The sequence below is a fragment of the Piliocolobus tephrosceles genome, chromosome 7 (genome assembly GCF_002776525.5).
Source record: "Piliocolobus tephrosceles isolate RC106 chromosome 7, ASM277652v3, whole genome shotgun sequence".
Lineage (NCBI taxonomy): Eukaryota > Metazoa > Chordata > Mammalia > Primates > Cercopithecidae > Piliocolobus > Piliocolobus tephrosceles.
Genome location: NC_045440.1, coordinates 68,355,782 through 68,378,327, shown reverse-complemented (window position 1 = coordinate 68,378,327; position 22,546 = coordinate 68,355,782). Strand labels below are relative to the sequence as shown.

Genomic DNA, 22,546 nt, shown 5'->3' with positions numbered 1-22,546 from the left:
AAGTTAAGGAGTCAAGACAACTTAAAATTAGTTTTTAATTATTAAAATAAATAGAAGACTACTATTTAATTTGCTGTCATATACCGTAGTTTTTTTTCCCCTAGATCGTTAAAATTGGTAATATGAAAAACGTCAAAGAAATTTCATCTTAAAAAATTTGAATGTGTAGTATAAGGGGCTTAAGTTTATTTTTTCACCTTACTCATCGACTTGAAGTTTGCATTTTGTTATTTTTGTTGGTAACAAAAGACTGTTCCCCGTGTATGAGAAGACCGTTGTCTAGTGGCAGAAACTGTATTTATATCTAGATCCTGAAAGGAATAATTAAATTGGGGTGGGACTGGGGAGAAAGTGATTTTAGAAGTTTTAAAAGAATTGTTATATGTAGGTTTATAAATTACTTGAAGGTGAAAGAACTTTAGAGAAATTCAAATTAAAGTTTAAAATTTTTGTTTGTTGAGACAGGGGCTTGCTCTGTCACAGTGGCACAATCAGTGTGAAGCGCAGTGGCACAATCAGTGCTCACTGCCACCTCAAACTCCCAGGATCAGGCATTCCTCCTGCCTCAGCCTCCCAAGTAATTGGGGCTTCAGGCACACCGCCACACCTGGCTGATTTTTTTTTTTGGGGGGGTGGAGATGGCGGTCTCTCTCTATTGCCCGGGCTGGGCTCCAAATCTGGGCTCAAGAGATCCTCCCACCTTGGCCTCCCAAAGTGCTGGGTTTATAGGTGTGAGCTACCTCTCCTGGCCTTAATTTTTTATAATTCAGATTTTTCATGTTACAACATATTTTTAATACATTAAATTGTAAGTATCAAACTGAAGAAATGGAGTGTGTTGTGTCTATGTATATATTTTCCTTCTCCAAAACGGTAACATAAATAAGCATATTTTAATGGAGAGCCTACTGGAATGACAGTCAGAGATCCTATATTTAAATCCCAGTTGTGTTACGTTGTAGTATTTATTTATTTATTTATTTATTTATTTATTTATTTATGAGACGGAGTCTTGCTCTGTTGCCAGAGTTGGAGTGCAGTGGCCGGATCTCAGCTCACTGCAAGCTCCGCCTCCCGGGTCCACGCCATTCTCCTGCCTCAGCCTCCGGGGTAGCTGAGACTACAGGCGCCCGCCACCTCGCCCGGCTAGTTTTTTTGTATTTTTAGTAGAGACGGGGTTTCACCGTGTTAGCCAGGATGGTCTTGATCTCCTGACCTCGTGATCCGCCCGTCTTGGCCTCCCAAAGTGCTGGGATTACAGGCTTGAGCCACCGCGCCCGGCCACCTTGTAGTATTTAGCAAGTCCCTGGGCCTTAAGTTTTCTGTAAAATTAGGGTATTGAACTTAACGATTGTATGGTCACATCTCCTCTAATGTGCCATGAATGTGATTGCACTGTCCTGTTAACTCATGCAATGGGTATTCCCTACCACTCATGAACATCATCTTTAGAGGGCCTATGTAGAGCTCTAAATGGTTCTTGCCATTTCTGGAGGTAGGGATTACTTGATATGTGTGCCAACTGTAGCAGGGTTGTCTATTCCAGATTTTGCCAGTTTTTACTTTTTTGCCCCTTCTGTATACTCAGTAGAAGCTTGTTATGAGGAATGTGACTACCCAGGGAGGGGCTAGGCATCACAGTACTTTATTTACTTGAGATGTATAAGGCATTTTTTCCCACATTTCACAAAGTTACATTTAGCCTCCGACAAAGCAAAATCTCAGTAATCTCATGGTAGCTAATCCCTGGTGAACTTTGTTTCTTCCCTTGCAGTCTATCTACATCACAACCCAAACATAAATTGTTAAGGATAACTCATTTTGTCTTTGCAGAAAATATGTCTTGTAGGAAGATGGTATTCCCACAGATATATTGTCCTTGAAAACCATTTGAGACTTATCTTCTCCACTTCACTATTGAGACCTGGGCCAGGCCCACTTTGATCTGTTGGTAATCTGTGTGGCCATCAAGCAGGATGGGAAAGCAAACTGAAAAGGCCTGATTTAGTCCTGTCGTGTCTATAGATTGTGAGTGGGTGGGTGTTGGATGGTGGAGATACAGAGGTCAGTTTGTGGGTGGTGTTATAACCCTTCTAAATACCCACATGTCTGTCTTCATTCTTTCCCCAGATATTTATTGAGCATACAGCTGAAGGGAGATGGACAGTAAACAGGAAAATACATAGTATGTCAGACTTTTAATCCTTTTTTGTTTGAAAATCATTGTATTGATATGTGAGTAGATTTCAGAGTATTGCCATTCAAAATTAATTCAGCTACGTTTTACTATGGCCAATTATAGATGGATTTTCTGTAAACCATACTCATGAAATTACAGCTTATCGTGTATTCTTAAAACTTTTTTTGCTAAAAAGTATAACTTATGAAACAGCATCTACATTAGGGGAGATTTTACTTCATTAAAACAAAATCCATTCTCAAAGACACTATATCAAGGAACTTTTATCTTCACAGAAAGAAAAATAAACTTTTAAAGGGATGCAGAGTTAATGTAAAACATTTTTCAGATTTTCTTATGTCAGACTTTATTTTGAAGTAAAGAATGGTTAAAAAAGAAATAATCCCCCCCCCCCCCCCCCCCCCCCCCCCACACACACACTGTTACAACTGATGTGAAGGCCACAAGTCCAGGAACAGCTCCAGGTTGCCCTCTTTTGGTACCTGTCCTACTACAGCTCTCTGCAGAGAGAGGGCGTCTAGGCTGCCCTAGCTTAGCCTGATCCATTCCTGCTCTCGAGAATCCTGACTTAAAAATAGTCTGGCCATCTGCTGGCAGATGAGACAACAGCTGAGCTATTTTTAGTTTCAAAGAATTTAGGATTGTTGTGGGATTGGGCTTGAAGGTAGCATTGTTTATCTGCTAGGGAGGGTGCAGTTGGCACTTATTCCAGTAAGGCCTCTAAGTTTCAGGAGTTTCTTTTACGTTAGGATTGTGACTAGTTCAACTTACGCTTTCTAACATCGAGTATGAAGATACTCTGCAAATATTAGGATGAAAGAGTTCAAGTTTGGAAACTGGCACTGATACAAAATAACAGTGAAAGAGGTGAAGAGCTGACCAGAAGGTGGTTTTAAAGGGAAGGGGAAGGCATATACTGGCAGTGATAAGGGTAAGTTCCCAGGAGGTATATGGGAAAATAATGGAGACAAAATTGTTAGGAAAGTAATTTTTGCATCAGACAGGGTATGAATTTATATTGTTAATCATATTATAAAGTGATCCTGTTGACTTAGTTTTCTTATATAAGAGTCTATTACCTATAATTATAGTTTCTTCCAGAAATAAAATATTGAGACTCAAACTTTTCAGAACTTGCTTCCTTCTACACCTTTAATCCCACCCTTATTTTTGTTGGTGGTGTTATAAAAAAGATATGTGGGTGGAGGGGAAATTACCTGAATGCTTTGGGCCCTGCGTTTATGCTACTTTTGGTAACTATTAATTTTCATCACTCTTCACCATTTATGAAAAAATGATTTATCCCCAAACAATATCCTGTGAACACCTTAATTTAAAATATTTTAAACATCAGTGAACACCTTAATTATAATTTAAATCCATTAACAAATCTCTGTTTAATCCTTCTTTGATATCTAAAGTAAAAGGTGTTTTCAGTAAGCCAAGCTACCTGAATTTTTGAGATGGGTAGAAGAGTATAATTAATGACATAACTGAAAGATTGATCCTATTTGCATTTGTTCTTTTCTTTCACATTTCAGATTTGTTTTTAGGACACTTGCTCCAGAATAGTGTTGAATAAAATAAACGTAGACTACAAGTTCTTAGAGAAGCTCTTTGAAGAAAATAAGTTTGGGTTGAAAAAATAAGTTTGGATTACAGTGTATAAACTATTTCCATTTGATAAATTTATAATGCATGTGAACATAGTTAAGATTCTGAAAAGTCCTCCAAGAAAGACACCTGCCGAATTTTGTTTAATGAAGATTTTCCTGAATTTATGTGGTCCTTTTTCATTGTCTGCTAACTCAGTTAACTCCTGTAGGATATGTTGTTCCTTAGAAGTTACGTTGGTACACTGGGGAAAGAAGGGCAAGTACAATAACCCTAACTACTGGTGAGACCATCTTCCAGAAGAGGTTTGGGGAAACCAGTACACAAACCTGTGTTTCTCCAAACAGGTTTGGGGAAAGCAGTAGATGTGTTGATAGTGTGGGAAGGAGAAGAAAGTACGAAATAAGGAGCAGGAGAAATATCGACATCAGAGGACTATTTGCTGACTAGCTTTCTTTCCCACCCCATCTAGGGGCAGGTAACTCATTTGTAGCTCCTGTTAAGGTTTAACTTAGAAAATTGTGAATGAGAAATCATTTGGGGAAATATTTGTCATAATATTCCTCACATAATGGAGGAAGGATATTTGAAAAGGAAAAAATATACTTGAGTAAGTTATTGTTGTCATTCCAAACTAGGTATATATTTCAGTCAGGTATTTGTTGAACTCCTCATATGTGCCAGGTACTACTTCATTGCTGGGTATACAGCAGTGAACCAAACATACTTTCATAGAACACACATTCTAGTAGGGTGAGGGTGATAGTAACAACCTTATATCATCAGAAGAAAGAGTTCAGAAGGTTAAAGGGAAAAGGGTGGGAGTGCTGATTTAGTTAGAGTTGTCAGGAAAGTCCTATCTGTGAGATGACATTTGAGCGGAGAAGTGACGAAAGTGAGGGATTTAATCTTTCAGATGCTTGGATGAAATAGAATCAGGGGACACAGCAAGATGGTTGTGTGCTTGGTGTGTTTCAGGATGCAAGGAGGCTTATGTGGCTGGGAGAGAGAGAGAGGGAAAGATAGGCGGGGGAGGGCAGATTTGGGGTTTTAGTGACAGCATGTTTATATTTTTAAAGGCTCACTATGGCCAGAGACCATGGGGACTTAGACTAGGTTGGTGGTAGTGGAAAGAGTGATAATTGTGTGCAGTTAGAATATATTTTGGAATCCACAGGATTTGCTGATGGGTTGGTTGACAGAGGGGATGGCATCCAGTCTTGTAGCCAGAGCTTCAGGGTAGGGGAAGATGGCATTCGCCTCAGTGGGGAACACTAGGATAGAAAAAGCCTTTGGGAAATAGGTTTTTATATAGTAAAATATTTTCATCCTGCCTTTTGTATGTATTTAAAATGTTTTAATGATAGAATTGTCTGATGATAGGCTGTTTTCTACTGAGAATAATACTAAATAATTTCAATTTTGTCGATTTTTTTTTTTTTTTTTTTTTTGAGACAGAGGCATGCTCTGTCACCCAGGCTGGAGTGCAGTGGCGCGATCCTGGCTCACTGCAAGCTCCACTTCCTGAGTTCCTGCTATTCTCCTGCCTCAGCCTCTCTAGTAGTGCCACCATGCCCGGCTGATTTTTTTTTTTTTTTGTATTTTTAGTAGAAACAGGGTTTCACCGTGTTAGCCAGGATGGTCTCGATCTCCTGACCTCATGATCTGCCCGCCTCGGCCTTCCAAAGTGCTGGGATTACAGGCGTGAGCCACCACGCCCAGCCTGTCTTGTCAGGTTTTTTGCAGGGAGGTTTTTTACCAAAGAAATGAGCCTTTCACTTGTCTGGTTCTTTTCCTGGAGTAGGACCTTTGTGAATGTAATTAGTGAAAGACCTCGAGGTGAAATTGAGATCCTCAACTTAGGGCCTTTAGGTGGGCCCTAAATCCAGTGAATGGTGTCCTTGTAAGGAAGAGGAGGGATTCTTCCCTGGAGCCTTTGGATGTAGCATAGCTTTGCTGCGACCTGAATTTTAGATTTTGGGCCACCAGAACTATGAGAGGAAATTTCTATTGTTTTAAGCCATCAAATTTATGGTAATTTGTTAAGGCAGCCTTAGGAAATGAATGCAAGTTCCCTTTTTATCCTAACTTTTCAGACCCATTTTGATTTCTTTATTCAACTTTCCACTTACAGAGTCTGCTATATGTATGTTTACACAATACAATCCTGTCTTTGGTTCATCTCTGAGTGTTTCATGAATCTAGAAAGCAGTTATTCTGAGGCTTTAGTGTGTTACAAGTAGAGGCTCTTGAAGAGCTTCTTAAAAGGTCTGAGCTCAGGTATTCGAAAGTACTTAAAAAGTTTTGTGTTCTGCTCTTGATATTTTGTTTTGCTTAGACTTGATATAACTAAATTTGTTTATATAACCTATGTTATCTTTTCATTCAGAAAAGTCTTTGAAAATCTTTTTTTTTTTTTGGAGACGGAGTCTCGCTCTGTCGCCCAGGCTGGAGTGCACTGGCCGGATCTCAGCTCACTGCAAGCTCCACCTCCCAGGTTTACGCCATTCTCCTGCCTCAGCCTCCCGGTCTTTGAAAATCTTTAAAATGGCTCGGTGCGGTGGCTCACACCTGTAATCCCAGCACTTTGGGAGGCCAAGGCGGGTGGATCATGAGGTCAGGCATTTGAGACCAGCCTGGCCAACATAGTGAAACTCCATCTCTACTAAAAATACAAAAAGTTAGCTGGGCGACTGTAATCCCAGCTACTTAGGCTGAGGCAGGAGAATGGCTTAAACCTGGAAGGCGGAGGTTGCAGTGAGCCAAGATGGTGCCACTGCACTCCAGCCAGGATGACAGTGTGAGACTTTATCTCAAAAAAAAAAAAAAGAAAAAATCTTTAAAATATTTCATATTACCACTGGCAGTGTCTTTAGGAAACTCCATGTGAGGCTATTAATTTTTCTTAACAAAAATGTGTGTACTGAGGCTTCATTTAATCAGCTGTTTAACAGTCCTCATCTGTCAGAACTTTGCTAAGAAATGAAATAATAAAAATATAAGCAAAGCACATATCATGAAGGCCAAGTACTTTTATATAGAAGATAATCTCTGTGACTTTTAGTCTGTATACTTTTATAATTCCAGTAAGTTTGGGAATTTAATATTTTTATAAATGAATCCTTCAAATCATTTTCAAAAGTGCAAGTACAACAATAAAAATTTACTATGATACAGGGCCGGGCACAGTGGCTCATGCCTGTAATCCCAGCACTTTGGGAGGCCGAGGTGGGCGGATCATGAGGTCAGGAGATTGAGACCATCCTGGCTAACACAGTGAAACACTGTCTCTACTAAAAATACAAAAAATGAGCCAGGCGTGGTGATGGGCGCCTGTAGTCCCAGCTACTTGGGAGGCTGAGGCAGGAGAATGATGTGAACCCGGGAGGCACAGCTTGCAGTGAGCAGAGATTGCGCCACTGCACTCCAGCCTGGGCGACAGAGTGAGACTCTGTCTCAAAAAAAAAAAAAAAAAAAATTTACTGTGATACTCTTAGCTGGAGATAACCACTGTTAACTTTTTGAAAAACAACTTTCTGATGAATGATTTACATACTATAGTATTTACTTTTTTTGAGTGTAATGATTTTTGGTAAGTTTACTGAATTACGCAGCCGTCAGCATTAAATCCAGTTTTAGAACATTTCCATTACTTCAATAAGATCCGTAGTGCCCTTGTTGTCACCCCTAGCTTCAGGCATTCACTAATCTATTTTCTGTCTTTAGAGTTGCATTTTCTGGACATTTCATGAAATGCAGTTATACACAGGTGGTCGTTAGTGTCTGGTTTCTTTCAGTATGTTTTTGAGGTTTGTTCGTGAAGTTTGTATCCACGCTTCATTTCCTTTTATTGATGAAAAGCATTCCATTGTTTAGATATCCTATATTTTGCTTATCCATTTACCAGTTGATGGATATTTGGGTTGAATGAATAATACTGCCACCAATATTTGTGTGTAAGTCTTTGTGTGGACGTAAACTTTTATTTCTCCTAGGTAGACAAACTGGGAAGGGAATTGGCGGGCCACAGGATAAATTTATGTTTAACTTTTCAAGAAACTTTTTAAGAAACTGCTAAATTCTTTTCCAAAGTGCCTGCACCATCTTACATACCCACCGGCAGTGTGTGAGGCTTCCCGTTTCTCCAAATTCTCACCAATATTTGTTACTTTTATTTTATTTTTATTTTTAGCCATCCTAGTTGTTATGATGAAGTGTTACTTCATTGAAACACTGTTAACTTTTTGAAGTACAGATTAAATATCGGAAATGCTTGGGATCAAAAATGTTTTCAATTTTGAGTTTTTTTGGATTATGGAATATTTGCATATACATAATGAAATATTTTGGGGATGAGATTGAAGTCTAAACACAGAATTCACTTATGTTTCACATACACCTTATACACAGAATTTTATGCACTGTTCTTTTTTTTTTTTTTCTGGAGACGGAGTTTAGCTCTTGTTGCTCAGGCTGGAGTGCAATGGTGCAATCTCAGCTCACTGTAACTTCCACTTCCCAGGTTCAAGCGATTCTTCTGTCTCAGCCTCCCAAGTAACTGGGATTACAGGCATGCACCACCATGCTCAGCTAATTTTGTATTTTTGGTAGAGACGGGGTTTTGCCATGTTGGCCACTCTGGTTTCAAACTCTGACCTCAGTTGATCCACTAGCCTTGACCTCCCAAAGTGCTGGGATTACAGGCATGAGCCACTGCGCCTGGTCTTATGCACTGTTCTTAATTTTGTACGTGAAACAAAATTTGTTGTTTGTTTGTTTGTTTTTGAGATGGAGTCTTGCTCTGTCGTCCAGGCTGGAGTGCAGTGGCGCGATCTTCGCTCACTGCAAGCTCCGCGGCTTCCCAGTTCACGCCATTCGCCTGCCTTAGCCTCCCGAGAAGCTGGGACTACGGGCGCCTGCCACCACGCCCGGCTAATTTTTTTTGTATTTTTAGTAGAAACAGGGTTTCACCATGTTTGCCAGGATGGTCTCCATCTCCTGACCTCGTGATCCGCCCGCATCGGCCTCCCAAAGTGCTGGGATTACAGGCGTGAGCCACCGCTCCCGGCTGAAACAAAATTTTGACTGTCTTTTGACTGTGACCCATCACATGAGATCAGATTTGGAATTTTTCACTTCTGGCTTCATGTCAGTTCTCAAAAAGTTTCAGATTTTGGAATATTTCAGATTAGGAATGCTCAACCTGTATTTTTCCCAGATTTCATTCTCCACACACATGCACAGGAGCATGGACATGGATAAGCATATTCTTCAAAAAATTGAGCAGCCAGATGTGGTGGCTCACACCTGTAATCCCAGCACTTAAGGAGGCCAAGGCAGGGAGATCACTTGAGCCCAGGATTTCCATACAAACCTGGGTAACATGGCTAAACCCTGTGTCTACAAAAAAATACTAAAAAAAAAAAATTACTGGGTGTGGTGGTGTGCACCAGCTACTTGGGAGGATGAGGTGGCCCGGGAGGTTGAGGCTTCAGTGAGCTGTGATCACACCACTGCACTCCAGCCTGGGTGACAGAGTGAGACCCTGTTTCAAAAAGAGAAAAAGGCCTGCCGTGGTGGCTCATGCTTGTAGTGTCAGCACTTTGGGTGGCCGAGGTGGGTGGATCATGAGGTCAAGAGATCGAGACCATCCTGGCCAACGTGGTGAAACGCTGTCTCTACCAAAAATACAAAAATTGGCTGGCCGTGGTGGTGTGTGCCTATAGTCCCAGCTGCTCGGACCGCTGAGGCAGGAGAATCACTTGATCCCGGGAGGTGGAGGTTGCGGTGAAGCCGAGATTGCGCCACTGCACTCCAGCCTGGCAACAGAGTGAGACTGTCTCAAAAAAAGAAAAAAAAAAACTATTTAAGTTTTAAGGCATTCATAGGAGGAAAAAGAATAGCTAACGTTTATTGAGTGTTTACTGTATGCCAGGTTCTGTGCCGGTTAAACACTTCATTGACTTTATCTCAGTTAATCCTCAGAACAACCCTATATGCTTAGGTTCTATTGTTACCTGCATTTTGCAAATGAAGAAAATGAGTTTGTGTTTGGCAGAGTTGGAATATGACCTTAGAGCCTACATAGTCATCTTGGGAGTTGTGTTGTGCTCTGCTTTTTGGCCTAATGTGGCAGTCCTGTCCTGCACCCTTAATCACAGTACTATATGTTTGTAAGTAACAATACAAAAAGGAAAAGAAGGACGACTGTGGAAAGAAAGGCACTATCAAGAAGAGAAAAAAGGCCATACACTGAACAGACATAGAAATAACAGCAATACAGGAAAATATTGCTGTGTACATTTCAGTGAATCTCCAGGGTGAATGTTCATGTGTTCATCATGGGATCCTCAAATCTGTCGTGTACAATATAATTTTAATTCTCTTTTCTGCTTAAGAAGTCAGGCAAATTTGTGTGTATGTATCTTCTAAGATTTAATTTTAAAGTAAACTGTCAGTAATTTAAGCTATTTGGAAATTTAATGTGCCCTGTAACACCTCCCAGGGATTCGGGATAGGCTAGCTTTTATTGTGCTTCTATGCCTAACCCTTTAAAACTACTCTCATTTGCTTTTTATATTAATATCTTGTAACATTTCAAATCATTTTAAGAATTGATATAAGAACAAAATCTTATTAAAATGTCGTTTTGTGAAATTACCAATAAGACTTTATCTGAAAATAACTAGTTGTAAATCTCAGTGACTTCATCTGTAAGTATGTAAATATAATTATTGTGTAATTGTCCTGATTTTCTGTTATTTAGTCAATATTTCATGTGCATTTTCTATATATCTATGTTGTCTTCCTACCTAGCATTTTAACAGTGTATCATTTGTTTAAATATTTTTGAGTTTGGGGACATGTTACATTTAAGTTTTGCTGCACAGATTTTTTTTTTTTTTTTTAACTAATCCCTTGCAGAATTTGGTTAGTGTTTGTTATATATGCAGAACTGTTTAAAATAAACCCCTAAGATTTTGATTGTTGGGTTAGAGTGTGGTCATTCTTGACTGTTCCTTAAGGCAAGGTTGCCATACTTAATATACCTGTGTTAGGTGCAAATAAACAACAGAGCACTGAGGACAAGACAGAGAATTTACTGTCGTTAGATTTATTGGTTTTGATCAGTGTTTTATCACTTCACCTTTCCTTTGCTTTTTTTTTTTTTTTTTTCTGTTCTAAGAGTGAAAAACAAAGACATAAAAATTCCTGTTTATAGTTTAGGATATCTGTACTTTCATTTTCTATGAATGATATTTTTCATCCTTTTTTTCTTGAGGGTTATTAGGGTATATCTTAATCTGTTTAAGCTACTGTAACAGAATATTGTAAACTGGGTGGCTTGTGGACAACAGAAATTTATTTCTCACAGTTCTTTATTTCTCACTGTGAATTCAAAGATCAGTGTGCTGACAGATTCCATATCTGATGATAGCTGGTTCCTTATAGACAGTACCTTCTAGTTGTGTTGTCACATGGTAGAAGAATGAAATACACCTGTTTTATAAGGGCACTCATTCCATTCATGAGTGCTCCACCCTTATGACCTAGTCACCTCCTGAAGGCCCCGCCTCTTAATTCCATCACACTGGGAATCAAGTTTCAACATGATTTTTTGGGAGGACACAAACATTCAGACCATAGCAGGGTATATAATATGAAGTATGTATTTTAGAAGTTCATTTTGTTTCCCTGAATTGATGGGTGTTTTAATAGCAGTTACTAAGTAATTTTAAAACATCACATCATATTCCATCAGTCATTTTCAATTTATATTCGTATAGTACTTAATGTGGTATCTGGTAAGATTGACTAGTCTTCGTTGTTTCTTAATGTTTTAAAAATAATATTACTTCTTTTTCCAAATAACAGGGATTTTCTTTTAAGTTTTCTAATGCTCGTTCTTAACATCTTATTAACATGTTAATCAGATTTTCTTGCCTTCTATTCTTATACATCAGCTAAAAAGTGTTAATAGTTGGGAAGAAGTTGATTATTTTGTTTCATCCAATTTATTGGGTCCTCATGCTTCCATTCCCTAAGTTTTACTTCTTACCTGATAATTGAGAATGTGTTTGTTTGATGCAGTGTCAGAAAGCAACAATGTTTAATGCAGTGACAAGCAAAGCTTATGTGTAATTTCTCATGTGCTTTGATCTTTAGAAATGAGAATGGAACCATGTGCATCTTCTGCAAAGGTGAAGAGTAAAAATAAGGTGTAGGTTGTTTGATACCAGTTAATAGTCAGTAATTAAGATTTTATAATATACATCAGTGTCCAAAAAATGAGTTTTTACAATTATCAGAGAAAAATGTTTTATAGTAAATAGCAGCTCTGTGTCTGTAGTTATCTTGCTAGAAGATACAAAGGCAGAAATAAAGTTGTATTATTAGAATGTGTGTTTTTACTAAGTGCAATGATGAATCTGTGTGTTTGAATAAATGAAGTGAAGGTATTTTATTCTTTTTGTTTCCACCCTCAATCCCCATTTTTATGGCTGTTATAGAAGATTCCTTGAGTGGTAAAGTAGAAGGAAAGGTACTTTTGTTTGTAATGTATACACATTCTTTCCTTAAAAAGTCAGTGAGTATGCCAACATATACTCTCTTAAACTTGTGTGTATCATTGAATTATTTTCCTTATGAAATAGTTAAATATTTCTCAATTCTTAATTTTCTTTTACATTTCAAAAAACACCCTTTAGTAGGTAATTAATATGCAAAATTATGGTTTCTCTAAGAAAATGTTAGGTTCTCAAAATTATCACTATTATAGTTCTTTTTGTTTGATGGCTTTTTCTTGGTTTGAATGAAAAATGTCTTTAAGAAAGGTTTGCTAATCTTTTTCCGTTTTATCACTTAGTTAAAATCATATTTATTTTTACTAAGTAGTTTTCAGTTTTGTGTTATTAAATTGAATAGCCATTTTTTTTAGCACTCCCCTAAATGGTTTCTGCCAATTCAGTCTCATTGAAACTTTCTATCCTTAACATTTGTAAAAATAATATAATCTTTCATTAATAGCAAATAAGAAGCTTTGTTTGGTTTTGCTGCTCATGCATGCCTAATGCTGTTCTGTGTAATTAAGATATATCTCACCAGCTGGTTTGACTAAAACTTCTGAATGTAAAGGTTTCATTGATTTAGTAAACTAATGTCCCTAAATATTTTGTCTAAGATAGTCACTGTTAATAATGCGGTGTTTCAGAAAGTGTGTAAGAAAACAAAAAATTTTTTTTGAGTTTGGAAATTAAGTGTTCTTAAGAATATTTGCTTTTTTCTAACTCTTTCCTTTATATATATATATATATATTCTTATTATTTATTTATTTATTTATTGAGACGGAATCTCACTTTGTCGCCCAGGTTGGAGTGCCATGGCGCAATCTCGGCTCCCTGCAGGCTCCACCTCCTGGGTTCACGCCATTCTCCTGCCTCAGCCTCCCGAGTAGCTGGGACTACAGGCACCTACCACCACGCCTGGCTAATTTTTTGTATTTTTAGTGGAGACAGGGTTTCACCGTGTTAGCCAGGATGGTCTCGATCTCCTGACGTCGTGATCTGCCTGCCTCAGCCTCCTGACGTCGTGATCTGCCTGCCTCAGCCTCCCAAAGTGCTGGGATTACAGGCGTGAGCCACCGCGCCCAGCCTAAATTCTTATTTTTATCCTGAATTTTTTTTTTTTTTTTTTTTAAATTAAGACCCCCAGGCTGGAGTGCAGTGGTGCCATTTTGACTCATGGCAACCTCTGCCTCTTGAGTTCAAGTGATTCTCCTGTCTCAGACTCCCAGGTAGCTGGGATTACAGGCGCATGCCACCATGCCTGGCTAATTTGTTTATTTTTAGTGGAGATGGGGTTTCACCATGTTGGCCAGGCTGGTCTTGAGCTCCTGATCTCGTGATCTGCCCGCCTCGATCTTCCAAAGTCCTGGGATTATACAGGCGTGAGCTACTGCGCCTGGCCCTGAATTTTTTATTTTAAAAATTACCAGAGTATTTCCATTCCTTTTTTTTTGACCCATTTACGTTAATTTCCTACCTGATTCTCCTTTCTCCTTTTCAAACCCACAGAATCTCTATTAGCATTGACATATGAAAACATTCTTGATTTATAAAGACATATTTTAACTCAATTCAAACAGTTTAAAAATAATCAGAAAGTAACCTGAAATACAAGTATGCATTTAGTTTACAACCCTTGATGTATCCTTACAAATGACCACTACATTGCAGAAATGAGGGAAAGTTCACTACATGGTAGAACAGTAGATAGATAGTAGTTTATTGCTAGATCCCAGAAGGAATGAAAAGCTAAAAGGATGAGAGAGAAGAGCTAGATATGGAGGACAGGGAACATAAGCCGTGTAACATATGGATAACTCATTTTCTGAAAGATAAAGCAAAAACTAGAAATTGCTGGCAAAACAATAATCAAAGATATGCTGGAGAAAACTGCACTAAAAAATACTTGTGTGTGCAAACTGCTATATTCTAGGAAGAAAAATACTCAATGTAAAAAGACTTACAAATCTCAGTCTAGCAATATTTTTTAATATTAGTGATAAAAAATTAATCTTGTAAATATCCAGGCAGAGAAAATAAGCTTCCAGGAGAATAGTTGAGTTTGTTAAGACTGTAAAGAGTTAGTACCATCCATGGCTATCCAAGGAAAAAAAAAATTGTAAGAGTTTCATCCTAGGTAAATGTAATAGGAATTTGCTGAAAATGATAAAACAGCAACTCTGCTAATAAACATAGGCATTCTCTTTTATATCTTTTTTTAAAAAATGCCTTATCTCACCTCTCTGTCATCTTTTTCCCTTGTTGCCTTCTTTATCTCCCTCATCTCTCCACCCCTTTCTCTCACCCCCTCTATTTCAAATTCTTCTAGAATATTGTTAGGAAACAATGAGAAATGTGTTATAAAGATGTATGTACAAGTGTATTCATCATTATGCTGTTTTTAATTACTAAAATATGAAAATAACTCAGGTAGTCAACAATATAGGATTGATTAAATGATGTTAATACAAGGGAATGTTACAGAGTACTGTGTAGTGATGTGCTTGAAATATACTTATTGATATGGGAAGATGAATGATTGGAAAAAGCAGATTATATAATACTTTTCTTAGAACAAATATGTGTAGGTATACAGAGAAAAAGTGTTGCAAATACAAGGAAATTCTGACAAATATACCAAGTAACGCGTTTTACTGTCTTGTGGTACAGCTACAATAAAATATTTCATGGCATGGTTAGAAGTGTATCATTGGTCCAGGTGCATTGGCTTACACCTGTAATCCCAGCCCTTTGGGAGGTTGAGGTGGGTGGATCACCTGAAGTCAGGAGTTCAAGACCAACCTGGTCAACATGGTGAAACCCCATCTCTAGTAAAAATACAAAAAATTAGCCAAGCGTGGTGGCAGGCACCAGTAATTCCAGCTACTTGGGAGGCTGAGGCAGGATAATAGCTTGAACCTGGGAGGCGAAGGTTACAGTGAGCTGAGATTGCACCATTTGCACTCCAGCCTGGGCAACAAGAGCGAAACTCTGTCTCAAAAAAAAAAAAAAAAGAAGAAGAAAAAAGAAATATGTCATCCAGGAGTCTGTATGCTTCTGAAGAACTTCTACAAATGCAAAAATATTACCTGTTTATCTTCTTCCTCAAGCATGTGGTATTTAAGTGTAGAGTAAGAGGAAAAAGAAAACATACACACAAGTGTAAGTAGTAGGCTTCTTATTGAAGTAGAAAAATAAAATCAAGGAAGAAGTTTGCTGACATCAAATATAGATGATTGAATAATAGTCATACTTATTTACTAGCAAGTCAACCTCGTAGTGAACACAGGGATAATTTAAATGTTTTTGATATTACTTACAGTATGCCTAACTAGGGTATTAGAAATTGATTGTACTTTGGGCTTAATTACCCATTAGCTTGTAATAATAGGAAGGAAATTGTTTTGTTCTTCAATTCCTTTCTCACTTTGATTTCTCAAAATGAGGAAAGAATAACTGGCCTCATATAGGCTTTTGACTAGGAAATATTTATACAGTAAATCCTGACTTAATGTCATTGATATAGGTTCTTGGAAACTGTGACTTTAAGTGAAATGACATACAGCAGGTCCTTGAATAACATTGGTTAGTTAAACATGTCATTATAAGGTTGATTAGAAAAAAATGATTTTGTTATACATCATTTTGCTTGAAGTCACAATTTCCAAGAACAACAAGGTTAAGTGAGGACTTACTGTAATTTATGTCTTTGGTAATGTAAGTATTATATAAGAAATAAAAGTATTTTTGAGAGAACCTCATTGTTTACTGTTATTTTCTAAAACACAAGCCTTAGCTTCATCTCAAACTAAGCTAAGAAAGGTATATAAGGTTTCGGAAGATCTCATTTTCATGTGTGTATCCTTTAAGGCCTCCTCAACATATCCAGAAAAGGTATAGAAAGCTAAGAGTACAGGTTGTTTTAATGTCTGTAGAAAGCCCAGTGTTAACCAGTATAGATTTACTCTTGCAGATACTTGGGATCCTTTCTAGAGATGGATACCAGGTTCTTTTCAATTATATGGAAACTGCCATTTATCAGTTATTTTCCTGTGTTTCATATTTGAGTCACAAAACAGTACTGTGAGTCATAGATGTTCTTTTTCTTATATTTCTTTTTTTATTTTTTGAGATGGAGTTTCACTCTGTCAACCAGGCTGGAGTACAGTGGCACGATCTCAGCTCACTGCACCCTCCACCTCCCAGGTTCAAGTGATACTCCCACCTCAGCCTCCTAAGTAGCTGGGACTACAGTTGTATGCCATCACGCCTGGCTAATTTTTGTATTTTTAGTAGAGAAGGGGTTTCACCATGTTGGCCAAGCTGGTCTTGAACTCCTGACCTCAAGTGATCTGCCTGCCTTGGCCTCCCAATGTGCTGGAATTACAGGTGTGAGCCACTGTGCCCAGCCTTTTTCTTGTATTTCATATTCATAAGTGCTTTCCTGAAATCAGCTAAAATTTGTGCTCATTCCATTTTAACTTGATTAAAACTTTTTTAGTCCTGAGTAGATGCACTTCTGTCTTCCTTCCCTACTTTTCCCATTGGGAAATTTCTCTAAAATCTTCCTTCATAATAATTCAATATTTATTTATATTTATTATTAGTATTTATTTGCAGATAACCTTTGGGAATATTAGACATACTAGTTATTCATACGTTGATACTGTCCTTAGATTTTTGGAGAGTACTTTCTTGCTTTCAACATCTAGCTGAGTTTTGTCCCATTGAGAGAATGGGAAACTTGACTGAAATAATGGGAGAGAATGGATTAATTTTGGAACATGGGACATTACGGGACATGGTAGGACTGGGACAGGCCTGATAGAGGCTCCTTTATGTAATATAAGGATAGCATGAGGTTGTGAGGACACAGAATAGATAGAAAGGTGCAGACTGGTGAGATGAGGAAGTATTAAAAACAACCTTTGCTTTGCCCTTAGGAATAATGTGTATTATTTAAACGGTGTAAGCACTCAGTATAATTTGTTGATGATAGTTTAAGTATATGGGGGATGCCCAATAGCCATTTTCTGTTAAAAAAAAAAAAAAAAGTGGGGTTTTCGCCCGGGCATGGTGACTTACGCCTGAAATCCCAGCACTTTGGGAGGCTGAGGTGGGTGGATCACCTGAGGTCAGCAGTTCAAGACCAGCCTGACCAACATGGAGAAATCCTCTATCTACTAAAAATACAAAATTAGCCAGATGTGGTGGTGCATACCTATAATCCCAGCTACTCAGGAGGCTTGAGGCAGGAGAATCGCTTGAACCCGGGAGGCGGAGGTTGCAATGAGCCGAGACAGTGCCATTGTATTCTAGCCTGGGCAACAAGAGCAAAACTCAGTCTCAAAAAAAAAAAAAAAAAAGTGGATTTTTTTTCTCTGTGGCTCTTTGGGTTAACCTAATGTTTTGTATATTAAATTATGTTACTATGAACTCCAATTTTACCACAGGATTAAAAGCTAATAAAAATACTTTTTAGTCTTCACTATTTTATTTAACAAACATTTATTGAACATCTTAAGTGTGTCTTAAAATTATATTAGGTACTAGAAAAACTAGAGAACACACGCATACTTGGTTCCTACCTTCAACAGCTTATAATCTCTTGGGGGAAGACAGATTTGCAGTAAATAGATGTTACAATGGATAAATAGGTGCTATGGTAGACATATATGAAATTGATGGAAACCCAAAGGAAGAATAATTGATAAGTTCTTTTCAGGAGGATTATTGGGGTGGGGTCATGGATCAGGAACAGCTTTATAGAGGAATCACTCTAGACTTTAGGCTTGGAAGATCACTAGATGAGTTTGCCGTAGAATTATAGGAGCATGCTGTGGCAGAACTAATTGCATGAGCATAGAGAGGTTTAAGGAAGCATGTCTGCACTTAGGAACTGCAGGGAGTTCAGTATGACTGTGGGAATAAACCAGGGGTGAGATCATTGAAGACCTCTTTTTGTTTTGTTTTGTTTTCTTTGAGATGGAGTCTTGCTCTGTTGCCAGTCTAGAGTGCAGTGGCACGATCCCGGCTCACTGCAACCTCTGCCTCCCATGTTCAAGGGCCCCACCTTCTGTTACAGACAGTAGAATGCCAAGCAAAGGAGTGAAATTGATGTTGCATTTCAGAGAAATCACTCTACTCTGATTGGCATATTGAAAACTAGGTTGTGGCTGGGTTCAGTGGCTCATGCCTGTAATCCCAGCACTTTGGGAGGCCAAGGCGGGTGGATCACGAGGTCAGGAGATCGAGACCATCCTGGCTAACATGGTGAAACCCTGTCTGTAGTAAAAATACAAAAAAATCAGCCAGGCATAGTGGCAGGCACCTGTAGTCCCAGCTACTTGGGAGGCTGAGGCAGGAGAATGGCGTGAACCTGGGGAGTGGAGCTTGCAGTGAGCCGAGATTGCACCACTGCACTCCAGCCTGGGTGACAGAGCAAGACTCCGTCTCAAAAAAAAAAAAAAAAAAGTAGATTGCTGGGCTTCAGAACTGCAGGCAGTGAAACTGTTAATAAACTGTTGCTTTAGCACAGGTTTGAAGAAGCAAGGGTTTGAACCTGAGGCACTGAATATGGAAAGCTTAGATATCAGTAAATTAACAGGACTTCATAAATGTTTGGGTGTGAGGAATGAGAGAAAGGAAGGCATTTAGGATGATTCTGAGGTTTCTAATGACACGATTTTGAGAAGTTGGATCTGTTCACCAAAAATGGCAGTATGAGAAAATAAGCACATTCGACTTAAATGGTTTGATGAAAAAATTGATTTAATTATGGTTATATTGAGTTCGAATGCATGTGGGACACGTGAGTAAAGATGTTTGGTTGATAGTAGTTTATAACATGACAAAAGCCTAGTGGAGAGATCTGAGTTGTAGATCAAGGTTTAGGTGTTACCAACATATGTTACCCAGTTAGGTCTTTTGGAGAAAAAGGATGTATATTAAGTTATCTGGTAAATTTACTCTGTCATATATTGCTTTTTTGTTATTGTTGTTGTCGAGATGGAGTGTTGCTCTGTCACCCAGACTGGAGTGCTGTGGCACGATATCTGCTCACTGCAACCTCCACCTCCTGGGTTCAAGCAATTCTCCTGCCTCAGTCTCCTGAGTAGCTGGGATTACAGGCGTCTGCCACCATGCCTGGCTAATTTTTGTACTTTTAGTGGAGATGGGGTTTCACCATGTTGGCCAGGCTGGTCTCAAACTCTTGACCTCAGGTTATCCACCCCCTCTCAAAGTACTGGAATTACAGGCGTGAGCCACCATGCCTGGCATTTATTGCTTTCTTTAGAAAACATTTAAGTATGTATTTGTTCCCAGTTTTATTCTAAGCCTGATGAATGTAAAGATAAGATATAAAATATAGTTTTTGCTTTTAAGGAGCAGATTGAAGGAAATGAATACATAAAATAATTTCAATATGCTAAGGTAAGTAGTGATAGTAATAATTGGAGGAAGCTATGGGACTAGAGAAACGTAATTATCTTAGCCTAGAAGTGCAGGAGAAGACTTTTTGGTGAAGATAGACTTTTGTTTTTGTTTTTGAGAGACAGGGTCTCACTTTGTTGCCCAGGCTAGAGAGCAGCAGTGCAGTCATAACTCACAGCAGCCTCAAACTCCTGAGCTGAAGTGATTCTGCTACCTTAGCCTGCCTCCCTAGTAACTAGGACTATAGTCACATGCCACCATGCCTGGGTAATTTTTTCTTCAACGTTTTGTAGAGGTGGGGTCTCTCTGGATTGCCCAGGCTGATCTTGAACTCCTGGCCTCAAACAACCATCCCCACTGGGCCTTCCAAAGTGTTGGGATTATAGGCATGAGCCACCATGCCTGGCTGATAACAGCTATTTATTCTAGAAGGATGAATGGATTTTAGCCAGGAAAAGATAGGTGGGAAAAGTGTTCTGGGGAAGAAGGAGCATCATTAGCTAAGGCATGAATAGCTGAATAAACCCAAAGTGTGAGAGAGTTACCTAGAAGGTTAGCATTTTAAGAGACTTAAGTGTACAGCAGGAATGGTAGGAGATGAGGCTCATGGAAAGTGTTATAGGTAAGGATGGTTGGAAAACCACTGAAAGGGGTTTTAGTTGAGATTGACAGAACATATGACTGAGGCAACCTTGAAAGGTACCTGTTGGACATACTGGTGGTGGTATGGAATTCAGGCAGAGGACACCATTTGAGCAAAAGCCTAGAGGTGTGAAATGGCAGATCTTTACAGGGGATTTACAGTGTTCCTTTACAATTGGAGTGTGGAGTGCAAGGAAGGGCATGCAGAGAGATGAGAGTGGTAGGCAGGAACCAAATCATGGAGGCTTTTGTGTGCCATGCTGAAGAGCTTTATCTTGTCATGATCACTCTGGCACTATGTAGAAGACGGATTAGAGCCAGTAGGCCCGATGAGAGATGAAGCCCTGACCCGAAGTTAAAGTGCCGAAAGGATGGAGAAATTAAAATTAAGGCATTAAAACAGAAGTTCTCATCCTTGGCTATCCAAATACACTAAGATCACCCATGGAGCTTCATAAAAATACAACCAACTACATCACATTACTGGAGATCCTGCTTCACTAAGTTGGAGTATGGATGTAGGCAACTTATTTTGCTTTTTATTTTTGTTTTTTACATTAACATACAGTAAATTTGACTTTCTTTTTTACTGTACAGTTCCATGAATTTTAACACACGTGAAGATTTGTGTAACCTCTATCACAGTTGGGATACAGAATAGTTTTAGCACTCCCCAAAACCCCCTCATGCTTATAGTCACACCATTTCTCACATACCTAACCCCTGGCAACCACCAATCTGTTCTCTGTTGTCATTTTAAGAATGTCATAAATATGGAATGATACAGTATGAAGGCTTTTGAGACTGACTTTTTTCACTCAGCATGCATTTAAGATTTATCCAAGTTGTTGCATGTATTAGTAGTCTTGTTTCTTTTTTTGTTTGGTTTTTTTGAGACGGAGTCTCACTCTGTTGCCCAGGTGGAAGTGCCATGGTGCGATCTGCTCATTACAACCTCCTCTTCCTGGGTTCAAGCGTCAGCCTCCTGTGTAGCCGGATTACAGGTGCCTGCCACCAGGCTTGGCGAATTTTTGTACTTTTAGTACTGACAGGGTTTCACCATGTTGGCCAGCCTGACCTGGCCTCAAACTCCTGACCTCAGGTAATCCACCCACCTCGGCCTCCCAAAGTGCTGGGATTACAGGCATGAGCCACCGTGCCCGACTTTCTTTCTTTTTTACTGCTGAGTGTATGGATGTCGTGTAGTTTGTTTAACACTCATTGAAGGGCATATGAGTTGTTTCCAGTTTTGGCAGTATGACTAGAGCTGCTATAAATAATCATGGACAGATTTTTACATGAACTTAAGTTTTCATGTTTGTCTAGGGTAGATACCCAGAAGTGGGATTGCTGGGTCATGTGGTAAGTATATGTTTGACTTCATGAGAAACTTACAGACTGTTTTCTTAAAGTGGCTATGCTCTTGTACATTTCTACCAGCAGTGTATTTGAGTTCTAGTTGCTCCATATCCTTACCAACTCTTGGGAGTGTTAGTATTTTTAAAATTTAACCCTGTTAATAGGTGTGTAGCATTACATCATTGTGGTTTTCATTTGTAATTTCTTAATGGCTAATTGTGTTGAGCACTGGGTTTTTTTTTTTTTTTTTTTTTTTGAGACAGCGTTTCGCTCTTTCGCCCAGGCTGGAGCGCAGTGGTGCGATCTTGGCTCACTGCAACCTCTGCCACCCCAGGTTCAAGCGATTCTCTTGCCTCAGCCTCCCAAGTAGCTGGGATTATAGGCGCCTGCCACCAGGCCCAGCTAATTTTTGTATTTTTAGTAGAGGCGGGGTTTTGCTCTGTTGGCCAGGCTGGTCTTGAAATCCTGACTTCAGGTGATCCACCTGCCTGGGCCTCCCAAAGTGCTAAGATTACAGGTGTGAGCTACTGCGCCCAGTCTGAGCATCTTTTTTTATGTTTATTTGCCACGTGCATATCCTCTTTGGTGAATGTCTAAGTCTTTTGCACATTAAAAAATTTGGTTGTATTTTTACTGTTGAGTTTTAAGAGTTTTTAAAGTATATATTCTAGATATAAGTCTTTGCCAGATAAACAATTTGCACATATTTTCTGTAGCTTACCTTTTATTCTC

General features: G+C 38.9%; 1 protein-coding gene across 3 annotated transcripts in view; it reads left to right on the top strand.

Annotated features, from left to right (window-relative positions):
- Positions 1–22,546, top strand: part of ARFGEF1 (ADP ribosylation factor guanine nucleotide exchange factor 1) — a 146,300-nt gene that overhangs the window by 1,592 nt on the left and 122,162 nt on the right. The gene's annotated exons all lie outside the window — the stretch shown is intronic.